The sequence below is a fragment of the Atractosteus spatula genome, chromosome 10 (genome assembly GCF_055471065.1).
Source record: "Atractosteus spatula isolate fAtrSpa1 chromosome 10, fAtrSpa1.hap1, whole genome shotgun sequence".
Taxonomy (NCBI): Eukaryota; Metazoa; Chordata; class Actinopteri; order Semionotiformes; family Lepisosteidae; genus Atractosteus; species Atractosteus spatula.
In genome coordinates, this window is record NC_142715.1 from 11,062,235 (window position 1) to 11,087,077 (window position 24,843).

A 24,843-nucleotide genomic window follows, 5' to 3' on the forward strand; every position below is an offset into this window, starting at 1 on the left:
CACCTCCCCCGTGCACCAGCGCACCTTGGACACGCCCCCCTGTCTTCAGCCCCGTATTCCTGCATGACGTTTCCCTAGTGTTCCCCCACTTCTTCAGATTGTGTCGTCCGCATAGGGTCCGGAAAGAACTGTTCGTTACACACTGAGCACTCAATACCTTGATATTCATCATCTGGCTACAGTATTATTATACTTATTTACCAAGCTGCTGGATCTGTGAAGTTCTATCATCATGGAAACATTATTTGTATCAGGAAGTATGATGTGGAAACACAATGTACGTCCTTTCAAAAGCTCACAGCAGTACTACTCTAAAACATAATTCTAAATTGCTAGAGAGGAAAACAATCTTAGCTTGATACATTGTTGTGCAAGATTCTACTGTCATTTTCACTATTTTATTACTGACCAGGAAAATGACTTTTACCAGATCAATGAAAAGTAAAGCTTTATTTAAAAGGTTAATTCAAAGTGATACAGTACATTCAATGTGTAGTAAATAAATCAGATTAACAACATATTAAACATTTCCTCTGCAAATATAAAAAGCTAAATTAAACTAAAAGGAGAACCAGAAAAGCCACTGAGCAGGAATGAAACTTTCATTCTGTGTGTTCAGATGCCTGCTCAACAATCATCTTATCAACACTAGTCTTATTGTCTTATCCGAGTAATTAAGATTTAAAAAAAAAATCATTCAGCACAAAAAACAGCAACATATACAGTAGGTTACATTCAGTCTTTGAAAAGCTCATTAGAAAGGAAGGGTCATCAGTTCAGATTGAAAAGTCTAAAATTTGAGCCTCGCTGCTGTGTCCTGGGTTGAATGGTGGTAAGAGTTATTTTCTTCATTTTTCTGTGTGTGAGATGCTTTTATGCATCTAAATATACAGATCCAATTATAATGTATGCAGATTATTTTCCATATGTAGCACTCTGTAAGTGGCAGTGACATGAAATCAGGCCAGATTAACTGATCATTAATTAATGTTGTATCTACTTGTTCTGATAATGACACACATCTGTAATCAGTAGACAATGGGAAACAACAATCACAATTCAGTTCTTATCTCAGAATTGCAGGACATATAGACCTTCTGTTGTAGTGCAGTGTCTCTCAATGTAAAGGTATAAAAGTGCAGGTCAGTCTTACAGCCTGAGAGACACAGCAGGAGACACAGTAACAAGGTCTCACTAGGACAGTGACTGTGTGGGTACTGTACAGGTTTTCAGCTGTACAGTTACTGGATAATCTGAAATCAAACACCTCATAACCTACAGAACTACATACATTAAGGGAAATATAACAGTATTTTAACAGGGATGACTCAGAAACACAAGGCATATCATAATGGTATTGCTCAGTTAAAAACTCTAATCTGACTTCAGGACGAATCCTCTACAAAGCTGCACAGTGCTCTGACATAATCATACTAAGATCCTTTTTCAGAGGGTAGTGTGGTCAGGAGACTCCGACATCATCATAGTCACATCCATCTTCAATGGACTGTGTGGCCAGGAGACTCTGCACTTCAGGAGAAATGGCAGAGACACCTGCCAGAGACACACAGTCAGCAGAAGAGGTGAACAGGGTACAGAAAACAGAGTATTTCATACAGAAACAGACCCTCAAGATCTCATTACTCAAAGAAACAAGGTTGTGGAAAAGATATAAATTGTGTGAAGCATCTGTCAAGAGACAAAATACATGTGGCACAATCAACACTGAGAAACTTGCAATGGGCATTCTTGCCATTATGTGAAAATGTTAGTGAAAGAAGTCAATACTAGAATTTAATAATTATTAATTATTTACTGAAAGGATATATAGGAAATTATAGCTATGTTCGCCTTTTGTTTAGAGTGTACACATTTTGGAATACAAAAGTTTATTCCAAAAAATCACTAGTAACTAGCTTCTGATATCTGGGTACATTGCTTCAGACCTAGTAGCCCTTAATGTAAAAAGTCCCAGAAGTATGTCATGGCAAGAATAGAAAATTAAAAAATACAGAATATGTGCCCTCCAGATTTTTTCATATCCCCCATGAAACAGAAACAGAATCATCAAAAACAGATGTATGTCTTAGATCATGTGTCTCGCTTAAAAACATCTAAAAATGTTATATTGTAATTTCTATAGTACTGTACATAAAGTCCAGTAGAAATCATATTTATTTACATCCATGTAATATTTTGTAAATCCTCCCTTGTCAGGGATTACACTTACGGAACACCTCCTATAATAGACTGTTAGCATCTGGCACTTCTGAGGGGAGATTGGTGAATAACCTCATATGCACTCTTCAGAGAGCTCTCTGACTTTATCCATGATGACACATTTGTTGTGTTTAATCCCCTATTTTGGATGAGTATAAGTATTGTTACACATGCCTACCAGGGTTTTCAAATGCTCAGGTATTCCCTGCTGTATTTGTGTAATTGTTTAATTGTGAAAACATCCCAATAGGTACATTTAAATTTAGAAGAACAACAAGTGAGATTAGGATAAAATCTTTCTTCCAAACTTCTGTTATAAACTCTATAGAAAACAGAATATATGAATAGGAAACACTAATAGAATAATAGATGTTTATTCAGAAATGTATTGTTTCTCAGCAGGGATTCCAGAGGGGACTCCAGAGACTGAGTCAGACCCACTGTAAGAAACCCTCTTTCTCAATGTGCTGGGATTAAACCCTGAAGACCCCCTGGCAGCTGAATCACAGTTAAGGTCTGGTCCTGGGTCTAGTTGACTTTGGAATGGTTCCCTGTGAACTATCTGAAGACCTGCTGAACCTCCCACGCCCACTGTGAGCTCCCCTGGCTTCCACAGCCCTCACCTGAGATGGGATAATTCTCATTGTTCTCCACATCATCATATTCAGACTGCAGCTCATCACAGAGGAGTTTTCCTGGGAACAAGAAAACAGTATTTTAGTAATTACTTACAGTATGTGTTTCACCTAGTAAATTAATTTCAACAAACTGCCATTTTCTTCTTCTACTTCTTACTTCTTGTGAATGTGGTTAGATTCTATATTTTAATTCCTTTAATTACTCCTAACTACGTCAAACTATTTCATCCTCTAAAATGAAAAGCTTACTCTTCCGTAGATACAGCTATCTGTCTCACACTATATCTCAATAGGTTGTAGGAAACCAAGAAAAAAAGGTTTGTAAATAAACTGTCCATTATTCAGACTAAAAATATTTTAATATCATTACTTATATGCAAAAAAGTGTAACACATTTAGTACAGTCTTGACACATATGAAGGCAAGTCGTCATCAATTGTATGTGTGGCTGTATAATTGTGTGTGTCTGGGGAATTGTGTCTAGGAAGATACAAATGAGGAGGATCTGGGGAAATATGTATCTTATGTTGACCACAGAGTGGCAACGTTTCAGTTTGATTTCATACAAATGAAAATATTTTAGACTATATTAAACACATATAAGATGGAATGGAATGAATTTGTTATTTTAGCTATAAAGAAATTGTTTGAAAGAATGCTAAAAAATTACATTGGTATTCTAAGAAAATAAATATTATGAATCTTTTCGCCATTAACAGTTTCACGGTGACTTTGCAGGTAACACGTCCATTTTGAAAATCATCTTTCGAACGTGATCAATATCTGAACCGGAAAAAAATAAAAAATGGCGAAAATCGAGAAAATCGGCTCTTTAGAAATTGGAAATATATTCGCGAGAGGAGTCCTTTTCTCAACGATTTACACTTTTTGCAGGAGTCACTTCTCCCAACGAACATCTGCAGGTTTCCGTAGTGTTCCTGCAAAGAGTGATCAATTTGAGACTGGCACATGTCCCGATTTAATTGAACAAAGCTAGATACGCATATTCTAATGCAGCCTTCATTACAAGACAGTTTATTTATCGAAAGCGTTTTATGTGAAAAAGAGTAAAACAAAAAAATATGGATGACAATCTTTTAAAGCTGAAGATTTTACTTATGAGAAATTGTCATCTTATGTAGATGCTTTTCAACCGATGCTTTTAGAACTTTGCTGTCCTTCCTGCATCATTTTCAGCCTTATAAACTGTGTGGAGGTAGCAATCACTTGCTATTTCTCAAATGCTTCCATCATTTTTCTTTCACGCTAGGACGCGAGTGTGTGCATGTGTTTGGTTTTCGTTTCACTGATTCTCATTGAAGATTTGGGAATTAACGACGAAAGAATCAGTAGCCTCGGAAAGCGGAAGCTTTGGTTCACAACGATCTTGAAGACACGCCCATGTAGAGCAGCGTGTGATGATTTGTACTACAAAAGACCAAGTGCTCAAAGTGACGTCCGCGTTTACCGTTGAGACATTTCATCTCGGGCGCACTTTTAGAAAGCAAAGAAAGAGCAGTCGTGTTGAATCAGCAGAGTGGCGCAGCGGAAGCAAACTGAGTACATAACCCAGATTGTCAAGGATTGTCAAATTCTCCAACAAATCTGTGATCTAGTTTTAAAATATTTTTGCGTAGTATAAATGAATTCTCCCGACAGCCAGTTAAAGCTACAATTCCTCACGTGAAAATGGTTTTCTTGGACATTGACTTAGGTACTTAATTTTTTACTTCTTGTAGTTCCACACGAGTAAAACACACACATTTCCTGCAAAGTTCAAGAGGGAACGTGTTGCGAAGAAATCCCATTAATTGTTAACGGAGATTATGTTTACATCAGAACAATCTGAAGCGCATCCCTGAGTGGGCTTGAATCACCAGCTCTTTGTTTAACAGCTGCACAGAGAGACACCCCCGTTGCTTTTCACCATTCACATGTTTGTAGTTAAAGGAAATAAAATACTGGCATTTTCCTGCCAGCCCGCAGTATTTCTTCTGCACTGACGAAGAATAACCAAGAACTGTATTTAATCTTTCGCAGGCTGTAATTTTCAGAAAAAAAGAAGTGAATACTTGTATTAAGCTAAATCAAGCCGACGGAGATGAACTGCTGTTGTTTTTCTCCACTTTTCTTTAAAAGGAGAAAAAATCACTGGCATTTGTTGTTTTTTTTTTTTTGCAATATTTCTTCTGTCCGGATAAGCAAGATTTGTATTTTATCTTTCAGAAGTTGTATGACTTTCTTGAAATTCAGAAACAACTTGTTCCAGAAAAGAAATGAACACTTGCTTCAAAGTTAATGAAGAAGTATACCTCTCTCGCTGCATGTGCTCTTATCTGTCCATCTCTCTCTGGCAGTCTGTGCAGAGTATCTGAAGGGGATGTAACACCACTTGGCAAAGAAGAAAAATCCTCAGAGGCAGAATAACAAATCATTATTCTCTTCTCAGTCAGATTCACAGCTCAGACTCACACTCAGACAGAAGCAAAATTTGATTACCAATTTTTTGGAGTGGTGTCATCTTAACCATCTCCAGCTTAACACCAGCAAGACCAAAGAAATGATCTTCAACTTTCAAAGGAATAAGTCTCCGCTGAACCCTGTTTCCATCCAAGGTGAGGACATAGAGGGCGTACATTCCTACAAGTACTTAGGGGTACACCTGGATGATAAGCTGGAGTGGTCTGGTAACACTGACGCCCTGTACAAGAAAGGTCAGAGCCAACTCTATTTTCTTAGGAGACTCAGGTCCTTTAGTGTGTGTGGAACACTGCTACACATTTTTTATGAATCAGTGGTGGCGGCAGCCATTTTCTACGCTGTTGTGTGCTGGGGCAGCAGCATCATGACAAAAGATGCAAATAGGCTCAATAAACTTATCAAGAAGGCTGGCACTGTGTTGGGGATGAGCCTTGACCCCCTGGAGGTGGTGGCTGAGAGGAGAATGCTGACCAAGCTCACAGCCATCATGAACAACACCTCTCATCCGCTTCATGGGACTTATACTGGGCAGCGGAGCACTTTTAGCAACAGGCTGCTCCAGCTACGGTGTTCAAGGGAACGTTTCCGCAGGTCTTTCCTCCCGGCGGCGGTCAGGGTGTATAACGCTGCCCTAGGCTAGGACTGTTAGCCCTTCATTTGCTCCTCTATGGACAGCATGTTTACTCCATTGTACTTTTTGGACAATCAGTCTGTATAAACCTATGCACATTTTGCACATATTTTATTGTTTTTACAGTGACTATGATTAGCACATTTTGCACACACCTATGTACTTATTTATTTTGTTGTCTTTTGTTTTATAACTATTCTGATGTCTATTTTGCTTGTCTTGGGCTGGACTGCTGTAACACATCAATTTCCCTACGGGGTTTAATAAAGTATTATCTATCTATCTAAGCTCAACTCCATACTGTTCTTTGTCCTGACAGTCCAGATCCAGAGGACATTCAGACAATCAGTGCTGCTACATGAATAATATCAGACAGAACAGCCTGAACTCAGGTCACATCTCCCCCTTTTCTCCTTCCTCCCAGCCTCTCAGAAACACAGAAGAGCTCCCAATTCTCCACTCTGTGAACTGGGCTCAGGGGTCACTGATCTGGCAGCTGTTGGCTCTGTTCCAGGTCAGAAGCAAGAAGCTTCTATTAACCCTTTCCAGGACCTCCAGCCCTTCTGTATTACTTTCTTTACTGTATGTCAGCCTCCAAACATGTTTCTAAGTGTTTTATAATGCAAGTGAGTGTGGAATGATCTTAGTATTTATTTTATAAACACCAGTATTGACACTCTGATCATCATATTGATTATTAGTAGCTGATGGTCCAATGGTTGTGACTACTATAGTGACCAGTTGACCAGTCTGTAGCTCTGAGCAGTGGGACTCAGATCACACAGAAGACCTGTCTGTGTGTGATCCACACCAGCACTGGGATTCAGCTGCTCTCACAAGTGTCTCACAGACAGTCTTATGAATTTACAATTAGATGAAGTCTTGTAACAGTTATACAGTTAATTTAAATCATCAGACTACCTATGGAACTGAGAACTGGGTGGAAATAAAACCAGGATACACATTTTATCCTCTAGGATCAGGAGTCTGATCCTCCTGGCTTCTATACTCTGAAGATTCGTGTAAAACTGTTAAAAGTGCTTATTTCAGGGACTCGTGCTCGTTCTCTACTGCTCCACACGGGTACGCTTTGTAACACATTAATCTGCAAAGTAAACAAATTTTTTTTCCCTGTTTAATTAATTGCATTTCTTGGTTTGCCGCTCTCCTTCTCCAACTGTTATGATTCGCTTCTCTTCACAGCCCAGTATGTATTTTTTTTTGGGAGATGTTTTATCTGTAAGAAAAGCCCCCCGGGCTCCGGACAGGAGTCTCCTCCCGCGGAGACGCGCTCTGCTCTGTTAGAAAGAGCGCTGTGATGTCACAGACACCAGCAAAAGCGCCGGGATCAGAGAGGGAGACCGCGGGAGGCGCGCTGAGTGCACGGAGGAGAGTTATTGATCTCTGAAGAACCGTAGGATAAACGATTAACTTCACCGATTGGTGAGTACTGATTCATTTCCCATTCTTGACCCTGTTTTAAATATCTAGTAAACGGTCAATAAAGACTGTATCGATCAATTACCATACTGCGTTTAGTGTTAATAATGTTCAATCCAAAATTAAACAATGATTATTCATATTATTATTTAGGTAACTCTATCCTAGAGCTAGAAAATTATATTCCAAGTTGACACATGTATGTAAGTAACAGTTTAAATGCATTTTTTCCAGTGTTTATAAATCATAAGTATGGTAAACACGGCGACAGGCGTCACGTCACTGTGCGCGTCTAGGTGTCTCGCCTTCGTCACAAAGAGCGATGTGACGTCATGGGTAGCAACTAATACTAATACTAGTGTATTCATGTTAATATTAATGAGAGTACAACTGTTAGTTTTAATGCTAGTGTTCATGTGAGTATTAATGATGATAGCGCTACTGATAGTTTTAGTTTTAGTGTTCATATTCATGTTAATATTAATTATAATTATAATGTTATAGTAGTAGTAGTGTTAGTTTTAATGATAGCATTAGTGTTATTATAAGTAGTTTGTGTCAGTGTTAGTAACAATGATAGAATAGTGTATGTTTTGGTGATAGTGTTACTGTTGCAATATTAGCAGTATCTGCACTAGTGTTAGTTATAGTGTATCTGTACCTAAGAGTGTATGCCGTGTCTATGTATGTATACGGTGTCTATGTGTGTGTCTGTGAATGTGTGTGAGTGTATATCTGTGAGTGCGTGAGTGTCTGATTGAATGTATAAATTTGTGTTGTGTCTGTGAGTGTGTGTAGTGTCTGTGAGAATACATGTGTGTGAGTGTGTGGGTGTATATCTGTCAGTGTGTGTGAATGTGTGTGTAGGTGGGCTTGGGCTCCACTGGTGTGTCTGACAAAAGTGGCCCATCAACAGGTGTTGAGGTCCAGAGCCACTTACAAATAGAAACACTTTCTAGAGTCCAGACCAACACCCAGAGAGCTGTGAGTCCTCTGTTTTTATCACTATTAGTAGTAATGACAGTAGTAATTCTAACACGAATAATTGTTAACCGAAACAGCCATCAGAAAATATCGCCTTTGCAATGATGTCACTCCTCTTCTTCATGAATTTATTTTAGTGACAGGAAAGTTTTTGTGTCTGAGTGCCTGCTGCGAATAGTGCAACAAGCAATTTCTCTTCAATATTTTCTGGTGTGGTTATTTTTATCAAATACGAAACATTATTCTCCTTATTAATATTTTACCTGCAAAGTCACAGTGAAACTGCTAGGGCAAATGAACTTTTTATGGATGGAAAACATTCAAAAGGTTTAATGGCTCCAGTGAAGGCTTGAACTCACCACCTCACCATGACTCCACTGTGCACAGCTGTGCAAGTACCACACACTGACTGATTGCACCACTGGACTTCCCTAGAAAAGCTCCTACACAGATTGTAAAAGTGGCACAAACGCAGAGTGAAACTAGGTTTCGGATGTGAATCCATCTCCACATGGGGGAAAGGGACAGTAAAATAGCAAGGAAAATACAAGAGAAGAAACTGAAAGAATTGTGCTTACTGCAAAGTAGGAAGAGGAGGTTGGACAAGTAAAACAGCTTTGCGGATAATGTGAAGTGACATTTTTTGTGTCAATCAGCACACACATTTATCTTCATGTGTCTTAAGGTGTGCAATTTGTATGGTCGTTGAATGAGATTGGTTTCTTCACAAGCCCAGTCAATTGACAGTGGAACGCTACCCGACGCACGACTTCATGAAGACTCTCTGTAAGGCGATTACATCTTTCAGTTTCAAGTTGCCTCCTTTGCATACAATAGTAGCACTGACACTAAAAGAAAGGATGAGAAATGGCTTTTATCAAGCGATCATAGCATTTGTTTGCCTGAGGATCCTTGTGTGCTGAACTGGCCTCTGGAGAAGTGTAGTGCAGTAAAAGAGAAGGTTTGTGTCACTCAAGACTGTAACAGAACTCAACTTCTTTTATGAGAGTAAATATTTCTGTTGCATCACAGTTCTTAGAATGGTGAAAACAGGAGCACTTTCTCAACATTTTTGACTGAAGTATTTAAAAAGCAAGAAATACTATCACTATGCAATCTAATGCAATTGAGCTCCTACAAATGTAGCAGTCTGATGAAATGACATACAGAATTAGGTGACAATATCGGAAGATGAACACAGAATTGAAATGCACAAGATTCATTTTCAGCAGCAAAAATGCACTCGATTATATTTTACAAGAAAGAAACCTTACATTCACCCACTACATTAGGAGAGAACAGTAGGACAGATAGTTAGTGTCACTGGACACTCCATCACAGAGGCCGATCTCTTCTCCTTCATTATGCTTACTTACACACTCATGATGAACTGTCCTCCAGCGATAGTCAGCTGGCATCACTGTCTCAGACATGATGTTCATGTACATAATATACCTTAATTGTACCTGGCACTGCATTATAATAATTTGATCAAAACAACTGATGAACTAACAATAATCAAATTTTTCTTTCCTTCTTTTAGTGGAGAAAGACTTTGTCCAATAAAGATGCACCAGGCACGCGGACACAGAGAAATACATTGAAAATTCTTCAGTAACTGCAGGAGACACGTGCCTGTATGTTTCAAACGTTACTGACAATTGTTCTGCTTTCAATAATCACCAAACCACAAACAAATATTATAATCAGTTACTGCAAGAGAGAACAAAATGATTATTTTAACAATTATTATTATAATTTTAACTTAATAATACTTCCTGTCTATTTACAGTATATTTTACATTAGTGTTTCCTTCCTTGAAAAAACAAATCTTGCTGGTAAGAATGGTAAGAGCTTTGCTTTGAAGCTGCAACAACCTTGGTTTGAATCAGTGTTACTGTAGGACAGGAGTAGACTGAAGAGTCCCCTTGTGCTGTTTGCTTATATATTGGATTATATAAATGCAGAAATCGAAGCCTATCTAATTTTCCTTTCTGCTAAAGACATTTATGTGTTTGGGAAGCATTTTCCTGTCCTTTATGTTCTTGCTAAGCAGTTTCTACATTTTCCTCCTATTGTGATTGTCAGTGAGTACAAGTAGACTGGAACAGTGCAAGACAGGGAAAAAAACCCTAGCTATTGGGAGTGATATTTGAACCCCCACCTCCACTTAGAGACCAGGGCACATAAGCAACATGGAAAGACAAGACTCAGTCATCCTGACGAGTACTAGAAAGCACTGTGCTGAATGCACCCATTGTGTCCAATTTTCTGAAGCTTTAGGACAACTGCCATAGCATGACAGTCTTGAAGGCAGGCAATGATTTGTTCCAATAAATATTTTATTGTGTACTTGTTCAAAAAACACAGTCTGTGCGTCCCTAAGTCAGTTTTTCAGGGCATCGAATGATACTTCTAACCTATACTAACAGCTCACCTGATCTGTTTGTGATCACACCATGGAGTGGGGGCTGTACCAAACACACGTTCCTTTTTACACTGAGACGATCATTTATAAATTGGGTGTGAAGAGAGACAAACATTGTCGATTCAAAAGCAGTGCAGATTATGGTAGGACAACAGAAGGATTATGAAGTTATTTTCTTATTATTATAGAGATTCGTACAGTGCAAGACATTTAAAGACTTAGATAAAGGAACGTCATGATAAGTGAAACAAGCACGGACAGGGTTTGAAACTCCGACTTTCTGTTTACAAGACAAAAGCCTTAACATTTGGCTACCTTGCCTGCAATGCCACCTCCTTCCAATCAAGCCTAACACGTTTTTAAAATAAAATGAAATAAATATTTCGGTACAAATTGCAATGAGAAGAGGAACAGAACAAATATGATTATTACTTTTCAAATTAATTCTATTGAAACTGATTCAATTACATGGGGGCAACAACAACAAAACTGTGATTCTTAACAAGGAGATATTTGGCAGCAGTGGGATTCCAACTCATGCGCTCGAAGGGGCTGGAGCTTTAATCCAGCTCCTTAGACCACTTGGCAAGTTACTCTGTACAGTGGCATTTGTAGTCTGACCTTACGGTGTTACAGTATGTAGAAGCAACCCCACCTCCTTTTTCTGAGATGCTTCCTCTTACTTGGTGAACTATTTTCTTCTTTGGTCCTTTGAAAATAGTTCCTTTGTGAAGCAGGCTTCAGACGGTGCTTATAGTGCCCTTGAAGTGATTTTATTTTTACAGGAAGACGCATTCCGAAACGTATCTCTCCTGTTTTAAAAAAGTTTTTTATACAACGCACGAATAGTATTCTACAACGGCGTATTTTATACAACGCACAAATAGTATTCTAATTGCAGACTGCAGATCTGTGCAGCAATCTTACTCGATTTGACTGTGATTCTGAAATACCTTAGCAAACATATTCAGGTTTCCTTGAACCTTTAATAAAAAAGCTACATCGTTTCCAATCTCTGATGTCACTGTAAACTCGGACGTGATGCTCCGCAGATGTGCAGTGTGCCTTTCCTCTTGTTGCATTCAAGAGTACTCACTGCGTGACCTCCTCACTGCGTGTCCTGTACTCTACTGTGATTTCATTTAGATTATCTACGTGGAGTAGAGTGACAAGATCACCTTGAACAATTTCGGTTTGTGAAAGGAAACACTAGAGAAAATACAAGTGATGAACATTTAAAATAACCACAGTACAGCTAGAAAAGTGAAAGATAAAAGACGATTTATAATGACATTCACAATAGATTTAAGAAAAGCATGACTTGAATCCTGGACCCTCAGATTAAAAGTCTGATGTTCTACCAACTGAGCTATCCAAGCTCTAGAAAAAAAGACACTCTCAGGGTCCTCGCAAGTCACATGTCTCTTCTTGTGCCAAAGCGCAGTCATACCTGACCCATCTGGAATGACCACTGACAGACTTTATCCAGAAGCGACAGCACCATCATTCCCAGTAGAATGAGAGAGAAATACAGCATGACATGGAGAGTCAAGGATCTCCCACAATCCATCTTTCCTCACATGACTGATTTTTTCACTAACATTTTGACCTTTTCACAGTCCGATTTTTTCACATTTAATAAGATCTTTTAATCAACAACATTTAAGAAAAAAATGGAACATTTCTTTGAACAATAATTAAAAAAAATCTTTCCATGCCTTGGTTGTATAAGTGTGCACACCCTTTATAAAGGAAGTTGTAACTATGCTGAAATTTAACCAGTCACATTCCAGATCATGTACAAAGGTTATTTGCCTTTGCCAGACATCAATTGTATTGATTCTGATTAGTCCTAATTTATATCAGCTGATCTCATATAACCAACTGATCTGGGAGAACAAACGTTCAAACTGCACGGCGGAACTTGAAGAGAAATCCATTCACCAAAGAATGTCGTAACAAAATATCTGCCGAGCTGTTTTACATATCCAGCCACCTCTTTCCTTCCTAGTTTGCAGTGAGCACAATTCTTTCAGTTTCTTCTCTTGTATTTTCCTTGCTATTTTACTGTCCCTTTCCCCCAAGTGGAGATGGATCCGCAACTGAAACCCAGTTTTCGCCCTGTGTTTCTGCAGCTCAACTCTGTATGAGGAGAGGGAGTTACACAGCTCCAGTTGTGCAATCGGTCAGCGTGCGGTACTTCCACAGCAGAGTCATGCTGAGGGTTTGAGTTTGAACCTCACCTGAAGCAGTGTAGGCTGTGTCTTAAGCTACCGAAAGCAACTGATGAGTTTAGGTGCTTTTAGGTATTTGCTGGAGATTTGGTCTAAATAAACAAGTAAAGGTTTATTCCAAAGAAGGCTCCACAGCCAAAACATTATGTTTTCTTCTCATTTCAGCATGGAATAAACCTTTCCTCATTCCTTTGCAGCCCATGCATGCTGACACAGCTACTTACTTAAGTTACCATCAGCTGTGGACCTCCAACTGACCTGAGTGATATCTACTTAGATGAGAGGAGCACGATGGAGTACCGAAAACTTGAAAAAGCTCTCGCAGTTAGATTCTGTGTTTTTGTTGTTTCCCAGATATGTTTTTAATGTTCTTTTTCTTTATTTTTTGAAGTTGTTTCATTTGTTTGTTTGTTTTTATAGTTGTTAGTCCTCTACAGGGATTTACCTAGGTTCCCTGAAGACTTCTCGTTTTGTGGTTGTTGTGTTTTCGTGTTACAATTTTTTTTTTCTATTGATAGGACCCCCCGCATTACTGTGGGACTAGTTAACTTTAGTTCTTACATTCTACCTGAAATTGCCTCAATAACTACAACTCTTTTTTCTATATTTAACTACAGTTGCTTTCCAGACACCGCAACTATTCACGATGAATCTTATGAATACGTCTTTATGAATAATAGTATTATTTATTAATAATTAACTTTAATGTATATTTTTATTAGTAGCTGTATTACAGGTAATGCATGTGCAGCCTTTAATATGCGATAGTGAATTTGCAGGTATCTTGGGGAGGGAAGAGAACTGAAATTTAGGAAATACATATTTAAAGGGGGTGCAAGTCACCTCTGTCACATCTGGGTGTTAACTGAATAGATTTGTGGCATTATTTATTGTGTTTTAACTCTATACTTGTGTTTCTCAGGAGACGGCAGAAATATTGGGGATTTGTGGCTACAGAAAATAGTTTGAACTTTACAGGCAAATGTAAGGTTATGTTTAAGAAAAAAAAACTTATTTTCAACTTTTTCAACGTGATTATTTAAGACAGTTGTTCGGAACAGTATGTCTTCTCATATCTGTGGCTGTGGTCCTACAATAACGGTGATGAAACAGACGTTATGTGCTAAAGAACTGGAGATGGAACAGGAGACTCACCCAGTCTATAGTAAGGTTGTGTAGGACCGCACACACTAGGAAGAGTGTTGAGTAGCGGGTGTAAAACCTTCATGAGCCAGACAGGAATCGAACCTGCAATCTTCTGAGCCGAAGTCAGACGCGTTATCCATTGCGCCACTGGCCCCACTATCATCTTACTCAACTGCACTACAGTGAGCTCAGAGCCGCTACTAGTAATACATTGTCCAGATCCGCATTTTCTCAATTAGATTCACGTGTTTTTTACGTGTGTCTAATTACTACGTCTTTCATTTTGTCTGGTTTTATAAAAATGTCTCTTGAAAACAGACAAAGGGTTTATGTGTCTCCCTGAAATTCACACACGAAGGAAGTCACACGAGGAAGGAAAGATATCGCGTTTAAAGAGAATCCAGAGTGGAGACGCCGGCGAATGAAAACGAAGCTTCATATAGTACGAGCGCACTACCACTGACCTAAACTCCTGATAGTGAACTTTTTCCGCAGGTTAATTGTGTTAGGAAATGTGAACAGTCAACAGAGCGCATTTTAAAGGCCAAAGCAAGACAATTAGATGTGAAGAGAATTCTGCTTCTCTGTTTACTGATCTTTCGGTGAACGTCAAAGTGAAAGACAACTTCGCTATTTTCACTTTTTAATTAAGGAACAAGAAAACACCATCCTTCGAGCCGGATTCAAAACAGCTACATAACAATCGTCCGCTGCTTTTTTAAACAGTTTTACGCTCTAGCAACTGAGCTATCGAAAGGTCGACTCCAAACGCACACGTTTTGTCATACGCGTAGCCCAATGTAGTGTAGAGTTCCTGTTTATATAAATCGCAGTTCGACATCAAAATACTCACTAACAGTCTCGTTTAGTAGAAGAAATGGACCAGGATTCTACTGTATAATCTTCCAGAGGTCTTACAAAACGTTTGGAGGGACATCAGTGCAGGTGGAAATTGACTCTTTTTCTAGTGGGATCAGTACCATATAAAACCTTTCTTTTGGATTGAGAAGAGGATCATGGTGACACTCAAAACATCCCTGTCTTTGCTTCTTACGAGGACTTTTGAGCTGCAAACATCGGTTCAAAACAAAACTCTGCTACTGCAGTTGCTTCTTGGAGAGTTTCTTCAAATCTTTCAACTGAACGTCTTGGGATATTGACGATGATATAATACAGATTGTGGTTTTCTTTTGATCGAAAATTTTATTAAAATATGAGCCTCTTTTACCTTTGTCTTGGATGTTTCGCAAGGTATAATACTTTCTCTTGCATCCTCAGATAAACATTCTAAATACCACAAAGTTACAATATATGGAATAGCATTTATTTTTACATATGTTTTAAAATGTACTCTTATTTAAAGCTACATTTAGTGCTAGGTAAAGATAACGTTGCTAATACTGATGTAGTAGAAATGTAAGATGAATTGATAGCTTTATCTGAGCTAAAAAAGTCCTAAAACGCCTCCTATAACAGGAAAGGACTCGTAGCAAGATTAAACTCCAAACGTTGCTATTACATTATGCATTATGTAAACACGACCCATTTCAGCTTCTGGTGAGTGCAGTTTTTCCAAATTGAATCAAAACTACAGCTCGAATGAAATAAAAAAAAGTTTATGTGTCTCTTTGCTGTAACAACTCTGCCAAAACTATTCAGATAAATCAGAATAGCATCAGAACGTGACTAGATTTTATTGGATATTAGGAAATTTATTTGTGTGCATTTCCCCCTACGATCATAATACCTTCCTGTTTTCATCGTGTTTATTGTTTCTGCCTGTGATCTCGGAAATAAAGTATGTGTTCACCGAAATATTCCGGGAGTTTGCTGTGGTTTGAGAGGAGTGTATGAAGGTAATGAAGGAGGGAGGACACGCGCATTCAGCACGGGGAGCGCAGAGCAGTGAGCCGCACCTGCAGCTCGCTGAGTCTTTTCTTATATAACCACTGAGTCCGGACACACAGCGTTTCCAGCCCGTGTTGGAGATTTACAGTTCAGAAAACGACTGTCTCGAGCAGAAACTGATCTTCCTGCTTTAGTTAAGGTTATCGGAATCGGCGGCTGCTGTGGGGGTATAGCGCTTGTATCTCTCTTCTCTGGCTAAACACTATCTACTGTAAAGTATAGAAATAGACAGAAGATGAAATACAGCTACAAATACTTCAGTAAGGCCGAGCAGATAGGAAAGTTTAAATCAAATGTTCTATAACTCGATCTGCCTATATTTTCGAACTCTCTGTTCGAGCTCTGATATAATCCTCTCTGCTCCTGTCGTTGTCACTCTGCATTCCGTAGGGCTACAGGTTGATTTCACAATGCCACAATTAATTAAATACAGGAGAAACCGCACGGACAGCAATATGTTTTAAGAAATCTTCTTCTGGATTTATATTTCGGTCTTTCTCCTTTAAATGCATACCTTGCCGTAAATCTTTACTCGATTACAGGCACCCCAAACAGTTTTTAAGGCAGAAATCGAACCCCATTTGATTTTCTGCTAATAACGTGTAAGTGTTCACGAAGCATTTCCCTGCACATCGGGTGCCCACAAATCGGTTTCTCCGTTTTCCTCTTCCTGTCGTTGTAAGCGAGCACAAGAAGACGGGACAAATGCAAGAGAGGGAAAAGGGAGCGGCTGTCAAGAGTGAGATTTGAACCCACGCTTCTATTCAGAGACCAGGGGGTGAGTTTCCCGAAAGCATCGTAGCGCTAAGAACATCGTAAACTCGCTCTTAAGATCGATCGTTGATTTACGAGTGTTTCCTAAAACCTATCGTAATTAAAGTAGAACGTTATAATCCTTCGTAATCTACGTGCTCCCCGACCCACTCGTTAATCACTAAGTGCTTCTTAAACTGGCTACCTCTTGCGCCAACCTTAGCGACAGAGATCGCCAGACAGAGCACATTCAATTCACATCATGGGAATTCTCTGGAAATATAGAATACTAAGATTTTATTTTAAGGATTTTGATATTTTGTTGAACTATGTAAGAGGAAATTCGAAAAAAGAACATTTATTTATACAGTTATGAATTTATTAGTCATCTTGGGTAAATTTCATATTCATAAGTCAAATGTTTTAATAATACTCCCTCTTTTAGTACTTTTGGGGTGGGGTTTAAATTGTATTTAAATTCCATAAAGAACGTGAAACATGTAACATGTATTACAATGTAGCGCCACGCAGGGCGGGCTGAGAACAGCACCTGGGGACTACCGGACTGTATATAGTGGGACGGAGGCTGAGATACAGTCTCTTCCCTTCGTGTGTGTGTATGTTAGTGTAGGTGCAGCGCTGTAACCCCTGTCCCTGTATGTGTACCTTTCCCGATTCGAGTTATTAAATGTGTTGTTCAACCCCATTCCCTGAGTCCTACGCCTGTTCCATTCCGTACCGAAACCCGCGGTCCATACAATATTTTAAGTTCGAATGCCGTTTTATGTTCTGTCTTGATTGTTGACGGTAAAGCTTAGACCTACTTGTTTTTAAATTTGATTATAGGTCCTGTATTTGTTGAGTGACACGTGCCAAGCTTAGTAGTTAATTTTTCCAGATGTCATGTTAATAAGACCAATTAAAAAGGAGTTCCAACACACCCAACAACTTTAAATAACAACAGTATTTTCTCTTGAAACACTGTGATTCCTAACGATGGCAGCGTGACAAAAAATATTGCTTTAAATCAAAGACGTCGTGCAGGACGCATACACTGTTCACACAGTTAAACTTGGTTTTCTTTTACAGCATGTCAGTCATTTATTTTATTACACCATATAATGAAAGTATTGTCAATCAATTGTTTGTCAATCGACTTGTGATGCTTTTTGCTAAGCGACTTCAGGGGCGGGGTTAACAAAGAAGTACTTTATACTCGCTCGTTAAATGATCGATTAAGAGGGGTTTTGGGAAACCCACGAAAAAGTAGCTTGTATGTTACCTACGTACATCGTAAAGTTGCTCGTTCGTCTCTAAGATTCATCGTTTTCGGGAAACTCACCCCAGAACACCCAAGCGATGAAAAGACAGGAGTTCTTGAGTCTGGCGCCTTAGACCACTCGGCCATCCTGATAAAGCACTGTAGGTTTATTCCATGCTGAAAAGAGAAGGAAACACAATGTTTCAGCTGTGGAGCCTTCTTTGATTGTGACTCGAAATAAACCTTTACCTTTCCTTGTTCGTTTGATGTTAATTTATCTCCGTCAAATACCTAAGAGTATCTAAACTCGACAGTTGCTTTCAGTAGCTAAAGACAGGCTATACTGCTCCAGGTGAGGCTCGAACTCACAAAGAGGGTAAAACGCCTGATTGTCGGGAGTGGGATTTGAACCCGTGCCTCTATTTGGAGAGTGAAACACAAAGCTTAAAAGACACGAAGCTGTGAATTTGCTGTTTTAAACAGCTCGACTATTCTGAAAAAATGTGTGCTGATTACACCAGTCGCATTCGATTTTCCGTAACTTTAGGACGATTGATACTACTGGACTAACACAATTTGTGGCGTTTAGCATGACATGGAAAACGGTACCGGAGCATTCGGGTCCGGACTACCAGACTCAGAAACAGTTTTTACCCCCGCACTATCAAACTATTAAACTCCCAGCCTCTCTCACTCTCTCCTCACCTCTCACCTATGATCTGAACCTCACAGTGCCTTCTTTCTTACCAAAAACCCAAACACACATTGAAAATCTGCCTCTACCATACATGTCAAAAGCTCACTCCCCATCATTTCTATCCCTTTATTTCATTCTTTTGATGCATGTTTTTGCACATAACCTGTTACCTTTTTGTTATTTTGCACACTGCCTATTGTTGTTTTTTGCACATCGGCTGTTGTCTCTGTCTTTCTTTTGTTATACAATTGTATTGTTGTTGTGTTTTTTTCGTTGTACCCAGTGGGCAAAAGACGTATAATATACATCTATTAAACGCATACCTTAAACGTCTAAATGTGGTCCGCAATTCGTCTAGAATGAAATTCTAATATACGTCTATTGTTATACGTCAATTATACGTCTATGACTAGATGTTCATTATACGTAAATGGTTAGAGTTCTATTATACGGATAAATTTAGAAGACAATTATACATATATGGTAGGAGTTCCGGATAACTTTAGAGGTCTATTATACGGATAACTTTAGAGGTTTATTATACATCAAAGATAGGTTTTACAGGTGTAGAAACTAGTAAATCAACCCAATGATTTGGTTTAGAAATTTATTCTGAAAATACACATTCACACCTGAAAAATATGTATTTCAAATTATACATTGTATACAATCAATCAACAATCAACATACTTGTACATACTTTTGGTGAACAAAAAAATTTGCTTGCATTTCATCTTTCGCAAGCTATATGATTTAAAAAAAACAAGTTGTTCTGCAAAGGAAATTAATAAACGCATAAAACCAAATCAAGACCTCTTTGAGTGTCCCAAATTACATGTTCTGTAAAACAAGACAGGAAAAAAGGTACCGCTGGCATTCGGATCCAGGATCTCCTCTTTATGAAACAGGTGTTTTAACCAGCTTTACCACAGCACCGGCAGAACACTATTCTTATACAGGTGGGTACCCACCCTCAAACCTTTGTTCTCCCGCTACTTTACCTTTGCCTACTGTCCTGTCTCTCTCACACATGAAGAAGACTCCACGGCCGAAACGTTGTGTTCTCTTTCTTCTTTTTTTCAGCATGGAATAAACCTATTACCTATTCTTATACAGCCGCTTGGACACACCGCTCTGAGACATCTGAGGTCGATGTGCGCTGAGCCTGGTCGCCGAGCAAAATCATGCCCAAGGGGAAGTGGCTTGCGAGACGAGGTGGCCGAGTGGTTAAGGCGATGGACTGCTAATCCATTGTGCTTTGCACGCGTGGGTTCGAATCCCACCCTCGTCGGTTTATGTCTTTGACTTGTGATCCGTTTCTAAGTTGGACTTGGTTTCTTTATCTACTGTAGTAGAGTAGTAATATTTCTAGCGTTGGCTGAATATGGCTTACAGCAGTAGCTGACAGATATAGTCTCTTAATAGGTTAAATTTATGCTTTGTACTGCTTTCACCTGACATTAATAGTAGTCCTGATGAACGATTTAGGGACATGGCGCATCTTGAAAATGTTCTTGTTAATTTCAGTTTGGAAAAAATGCACTCACCAGAAGCAGAAACTGGTCGTATCTGCAAAATGCGCAATGCAATAGCACTGTCTTGCTATGAGTCCTTACCTGTTACAGGAGGCGTTGTAGGACTTTTTTAGCTCAGAAAAAGCTATCAATTCATCTTACATTTCTACTCCATCAATATTAGCAATGTTATCTTTACTAAGCTCTAAATATAGCTCTAAATAAATGCAAATTTTAAAATACATTTTAAAATAAATGCTATTCCATATATTGTAACTTTGTGGTATTTAGAATTTTTATCTGAGGATGCAACGGAAAGTATTATACAAATGTGAAAGAGGCTTGTATTTTAATACAATTTTCGATCAAAAGAAAACCAAAATCCGTATGATATTACCATCAATATCCCTCGATATTGACGTTCAGTTGAAAGATTTGAAGAAACTCTCAAAGAAGCAACTGCAGTTGGAGAGATTTGATTTGAACTGATGTTCGCAGCTCAATAATCCATTCGTCCTCGAAAGAAGCAAAGGTTAGTATGTTTTGAGTGTCAACATGATCCTCTTCTCAATCCAAACGAAAGGTTTTATGTGATCCTGATCCCACTAGAAAAAGAGTCAATTTCCGCCAGCACTGATATCCCTTTAAATGTTTTATAAGAACTCTGGACGTTTATAGAGTAGAAGCCTGGTCCATTTCTTCTACTAAACGAGACTATGGGAGTGGGTATTTTGATGTCGAACTGGGATTTAAATAAAGAGGAACACTACACTACATTGGGCAACGCGTGTGACAAAACGTTTATTTTCTGACCTCTCGATAGCTCAGTTGCTAGCTCTTAAGATTGTTGAAAAAGCAGCGAGTATTTCTTATGTCCCTAGTTTGAATCCAATTCAAAGGATGGTGTTTTCTTGTTCCTTAATCAAAAAGGGAAAATTGCGAATTTCTCTTTCACTTTGATGTTCACCCGAAAGCTCAGTATACAAAGAAGTAGAGGCTCCTGTTCTGAATAATCCTCAAGTCTGATTGTTTTGCTTAGACCTTTAAAATGTACACTGTTGACTGTTTGCGCTTCCTAACACAATTAAAAACCCGCCGACAAACTTACCGATCGGGAGCTTAGTTCAGTGATAGCGCGCACTTAAGACGCTCCGTTTTCTATCGCCGGCATTTTTGTATTCTCTTTCAACGCGATATCTTTTATTCTTCGTGTGTGAATTTCAGGGAGACTCATAAACCCTTTGTCTGTTTTAAAGATACATTATTTTAAACCAGACATAATGAAAGACGTAGTAACTAGACACATGTACAAAACACATGAATAGTAGCGGCTCTGAACTCAATGTGGTGCTGGATGGGAATGCAATACAAACGCCAATGGCACAATGGATAACGTGTCTGATTACGGATCAGAAGACTTTAGGTTTCTACTCCTTACTGGTTAGTGAAAAAGCTTTTAAACCACGCTATTCAACACTGACATCGTAGTGTGTGCGGTCCTACACAACCTTCCCAGTGGGCAAAAGACGTATAATATACGTCTATTAAACGCATACCTTAGACGTCTAAATGTGGTCTGCAATTCGTCTAGAATGAAATTCTAATATACGTCTAAAGTTATACGTCAATTATACGTCTATGTTTAGACGTTCATTATACATAAATGGTTGGAGTTCTATTATACGGATAAATTTAGAGGACTATTATACATATATGGTTGGAGTTCCGGATAACTTTAGAGGACTATTATACGTATATGGTTAGAGGTCTATTATACGGATAACTTTAGACGTCTATTATACGTATATGGTTAGAGGTCTATTATACGGATAACTTTAGACGTCTATTATACGTATATGGTAAGAGGTCTATTATACGGATAACATTAGAGGTCTATTATACGTATATAGGTAGAGGTCTATTATACATCAAAGATAGGTTTTATAGGTGTAGAAACTAGTAAACCAAGCCAATGATTAGGTTTAGAAATGTATTCTGAAAATACACATTCACACCTGAAACATATGTATTTCAAATTATACATTGTATACAATCAATCAACAATCAACATATGGGCAATAATCATAAAAAACACAACTAGTCTTAAACTTCAGCTACAAATTCTGGTAACATGGCAATATACAGTATAGTAATGACAAACACAAACTAATTACATTAACACACTAACTCAAAACCACATTTTGATTCAAATATACATTTTAAAATGTACAACTTCTATATTTCCAAGAAAAAAATATTACAATGGAAGTTAAGACGATTTTTGTCCACTATTTGCAAACCCTGTCTAATTGTCCTAACAGTTAGAACCAAAAACCTATTATTTTCAGTGTCCAGATCTCCTGGCCCCCTGCCTTGCATATGCATTTTTCAAGTAACACATTGCGTGCTCCTTTATTTCTTTTTCTGTCGATGTAGGGTGGGACTTCAGCACCGCAGCTAGGAGAAAATTATATAATATTACTTCCCAAATAAATGATGATTAATATCTTCTTTAGTATAATCTAAAAAATGAACGATTTACTAAGCTCAAAGCTGAAATAAATGTATAAAATTTGGCTTGCATCATAGCAGTTGAGCAATAAAGTCTGTCCTAATTACCCAAGTACCCAAAGTTTGAAAATACAACATAGAATAAGAATAGAGAAACGGCAAAACGATTTTGTGTCATCTTCCCCATTCACACTATTTTTATGTGCCATTTTTTGCTTATTCACGTACTATTTTAATCAAAATAATATTAAGAAAGATCTGTATGTATTCAGATAGTATTATTATTGTTCATACTTACTCGTCAAAAGAGGATTGCTGAGATATTTGCGGATATACTTCTACGTTTGAAAAACGTGTCCAAAATGGTGACCAACGAATATTAGCAATGCATTGTGGTATATAACCGGAAAATATGCTGGGTTCGATATTTTCTCAACGTATGCGTTTATTAATGTTGTCGATATTATGGTTGAAATTTAACATTGATAATACATCGCGGCTATGTGCCCCCTGCTATGAGCTGATGTGCAATTTTAACGCATGCAGTTAGTAAGGATCGGTCACTGTTGTATGGTATTATATATAATGACATTATGGAATAGGATTGGGACAGGCCTGGCATCACGGGGGGAGGGAGGAATGTCGCCCCTTCAGTTTTGGGCAAAAAGATTTACCTAACTTAATTTGCGTCCTAAAAAAATAGTTGTACTTTGTCAATGGTCAGACAACACTAAATGACACGAACAGTCACTCAGTCTGTTTGATGGGCAGGAGGGCTATCCGTCCAGGAACTGCACATATCAGTGTTGTTATTGAGTGTCAACATTACGATCCTGTTTGCTCATGTGGACCGATTCCTTGCAGTAGTTTATCATTATACTTAAAATCGTTATATAACTAGGACTAGTTATAGCAGTCTGTGCTTTCTGTTGGTTTTACAACATTTTTTTCTTAACGATTCAGAACGTCCATGTAGCTGCAAAAATGAACGCTTATGGTACTTTTCACTCCAGGCAATACAAACCGTGAGAGTGACGAAAAATGTGAAACTGAACTTCATCGCAAATACCAGATTGCTAGTCGTTATCTTCTATCATGAAGCACTAATCAATGGCATAGCTACGAGATTTCATTTGGGTAGCTGCACCGTACAGCTCCGTTTCAACCGAAATATCACCCCCCCTCAGAATTTCAGACGCCCCCCTACAGATTTTTCCCCGGGCACCGCGCACTGATGGGGGACGGGGTGTCCAGGAAATGGTATCAACTTTTCTCAAGAAAATAAAAATAGAAACTCTATAGGCACTCAAACATATTACTGTTTTTTTTCGGGCAGGTGGCAAGACCCCCTCAGCAAAACCCTTGTATGCCAAGCTGTGGGCATTGATTCGTCGAATATACGTATATTTACGGCGAAAATACGGCTATACGTATATATACGTCGCCTCGACGTATAATCAACGTCGAATTGCAACCGTAAAATCGACGACATGAATAAACGCATATATAACGTCGAAAACACATCTAACACAGTGCCTGAGGCTTTTTACTGTATGTATCGTGTCGCAGTAATTAATTTACACGTGTATAATAAATATAGTAAATATAATAAATTAATTACTGCGAAAATCATTTACTTCGTACACTGTGCAGAGTGCCGTATACTCTTAGTTGCGGCACACACGATACATACAGTAAAAAGCCTCAGGCACTGTGTTAGATGTGTTTTCGACGTTATATATGCGTTTATTCATGTCGTCGATTTTACGGTTGCAATTCGACGTTGATTATACGTCGAGGCGACGTATATATACGTATAGCCGTATTTTCGCCGTAAATATACGTATATTCGACGAATCAATGCCCACTGGGTATGGCAGCCGCGCCGAGAAGCTTTGCTTATGCCCATCTTTTTCCACCGCTTCTACTGAACCTCGGAGCTGCAGGAGGAAGGGCTGACTTTAGAAAGAGCTCTTAAAGTCGCTAGAATTCATGA

At 38.6% G+C, this 24,843-nt stretch overlaps 2 non-coding genes across 2 annotated transcripts; one reads left to right on the forward strand and one right to left on the reverse strand.

The window, feature by feature from the left end:
- Positions 1-14,284: 14,284 nt before the first annotated feature.
- On the reverse strand, positions 14,285-14,357 carry trnar-ucg (transfer RNA arginine (anticodon UCG)). The gene has a single exon. It is a non-coding gene; the product is annotated as a tRNA-Arg (tRNA).
- A 5,674-nt stretch (positions 14,358-20,031) lies between these two features.
- On the forward strand, positions 20,032-20,113 carry trnas-gcu (transfer RNA serine (anticodon GCU)). The gene has a single exon. It is a non-coding gene; the product is annotated as a tRNA-Ser (tRNA).
- The last annotated feature ends 4,730 nt before the right edge of the window (positions 20,114-24,843 follow it).